This window comes from Sciurus carolinensis, unplaced genomic scaffold (genome assembly GCF_902686445.1).
Source record: "Sciurus carolinensis unplaced genomic scaffold, mSciCar1.2, whole genome shotgun sequence".
Classification (NCBI taxonomy): Eukaryota; Metazoa; Chordata; class Mammalia; order Rodentia; family Sciuridae; genus Sciurus; species Sciurus carolinensis.
The window spans coordinates 20,446-22,954 of NW_025920253.1; the positions used below are offsets into that span (position 1 = coordinate 20,446).

A 2,509-nucleotide genomic window follows, 5' to 3' on the forward strand; every position below is an offset into this window, starting at 1 on the left:
GTAGCATAAGTTCCTCTCCTAGTTTTATTTGTCTTGGCACATGCATTTTATTTGTATCACATAAAAGTTAGAAAAAATAATGTTAAGAATAAACCTTTGATCAGACCCTGCCTCCTAAAATTTCTGATTTGGTCACCTCAATCCCTGGTCAAGGTGAGCACAGAGCCTCAACACTATTTCCTGGAGAATTCCTGGATGGACCAGCTCAGGGCCAATCCTAAGCCTTTCTATCCCATATGATGTAGTCAGATTCCTAAATCTGGACGCTGAGCTCACAAAGTGGCAATAAAGAATGATCTACTACACTGCCTGAGTCGCCTCAATGGTTAATGCTACTACCAACTCTTCACAACTCCTCTACTAGAGTTCGTGGACAAATGCATAAGACCAAGAATTTACATTTTGACAAAGAATGACAGTGAAATTGTTGGCATATGTCTAGCATTTGATGAGTTTGTTCATATGGTACTAGAAGGTGCCACTGAGTTTGAAGTCAAAACAGACAGGAGGAGGATTACAAAATCAGATCAGATTTTACTGAGTGAAAATAATATAATAATGCTGGTTCTAGAGAAGGGCCTGAAGTATGCATAGATTTCCCTGACTATGTTAGATTTAATCTTGCTTTATAATGGTGGCAAAGAAAGATTTTTTTAATTTACTTTTTTAACTTTGATCCTATTAAACAAAGATGCCTCTTAAAAGGAAAAGTTTTGAAGATGTGCAAGATGCCCATTTTAGGGGCTGGGGAGATAGCTCAGCTGGTAGAGTGCTTGTCTAGCAAGCACAAGGCCCTGAGTTCAATCCCCAGTACCGCCAAAAAAAAAAACAAAAACAAAAAAGATGCCCATTTTAAAAGTTCATCATGATTTTCTTGGAAAAAGTAGTCTTTGTTCTTTGAAGACAAAAATAAAGGTTTCTTTTGTTTTAAAAGAAGACAGAAAGAAATTTCATATGCTGACAATGTCAAAGCATCCAACAGCTGTTTTTAGGAACCTATGAGTAAAGGAATTTCCATAATAATGCCTCAGGAGTCTGCATAAACCACAGAATTACAGCAGGTGTGCCTTGGGTGGTTCAGTGAGCCCATGTAATCCAAGCCTTTTTCCCACAGCACTAGAGACTGGTTTTGTTATATTCCAAGAAAGTGGAGTAGAGGATTGATAGTGCTTTCACCACAAGGAAATGATAAACGCATGAGGTGATGGATCTACTAATTCACCTGATTTGTTTATAAAATAATGAATATAGGAATTGAATCATCACATCCTGTTCCAAAGATATGTACAATCATTATACATGAATAAACTTTAAAAAAAATGGGGACATGAATTGAGTTCTGTAAGGATGAAATCTGAAAATAGAAGTGGTTACACTGAAGTCTAACTCACCCCACCCCAACCTCCTCAGTGGTCAAAAGAATGAAGGACCTCAGGGAACTGCAGAATACTTTCTGAAGGGGTCCATTCATGTCTAGGAGGGGAAAGAGTCTCCGGAATTTGGAAAACAGAGTAAGAGGAGAATGTGAGAAGAGATTGCATAAGACAGGGGGTGCAGTAAATATATCAAGAAGAGGGGCACTGATTAGTTAAGAAATAAACTTTTGTTTTTTAATTGTAAACAAATGGTATACATGTTGTTTCTGTTTGTACATGGAGTCAAGACATACCATTTCTGTAATCATAAATTTACATAGGGTAATGTCGTTTGATCCATTCTGTTATTTTTTCCCCTTTCCCCCCACAACTCCCACCATTCTTTTCCCTCTATACAGTCCTTCCTTCCTCCATTCTTGCCACCCTCTTTAACTCTAACCCTAAACCTAACCCTAAACCTAATGCTAGACCCTCCCACCCCCCATTATATGTCCTCATCCGCTTATCAGCGAGATCATTCGTCCCTTAGTTTTTCGAGACAGGCTTATCTCACTTCGCATGATATTCTCCAATTCCATCCATTTGCCTGCAAATGCCATAATTTTATCATTCTTTATAGCGGAGTAATATTCCATTGTATATATATGCCGCAGTTTCTTTATCCATTTTTCAATTGAAGGACATCTAGGTTGGTTCCACAATCTGGCTATGGTGAATTGAGCAGCAATGAACATGGATGTGGATGTATCTCTGTAGTATGCTGCTTTTAAGTGCTTTGGGTATAGGCCAAGGAGTGGGATAGCTGGGTCAAATGGTGGTTCCATTCCAAGTTTTCTGAGGAATCTCCATACTGCTTTCCAGAGTGGTTGCACTAATTTGAACCCCACCAGCAATGTATGAGTGTACCTTTTTCCCCACTTCCTCACCAACACCTATTGTTGATTGTGTTCTTGATAATCACCATTCTAATTGGGGTGAGATGGAATCTTAGGGTAGTTTTGATTTGCATTTCTCCTATTACTAGAGATGTTGAACATTTTTTCATATATCTGTTGATTGCTTGTACATCATCTTCTGTGAAGTGTCTGTTCATTTCCTTAGCCTATTTGTTGATTGAGTTATTTGTTTTCTTG

At 38.3% G+C, this 2,509-nt stretch overlaps 1 pseudogene; it reads left to right on the top strand.

The window, feature by feature from the left end:
- Positions 1 to 322: 322 nt before the first annotated feature.
- Positions 323 to 632, top strand: LOC124975321 (U6 snRNA-associated Sm-like protein LSm5; annotated as a pseudogene).
- Positions 633 to 2,509: the final 1,877 nt, after the last annotated feature.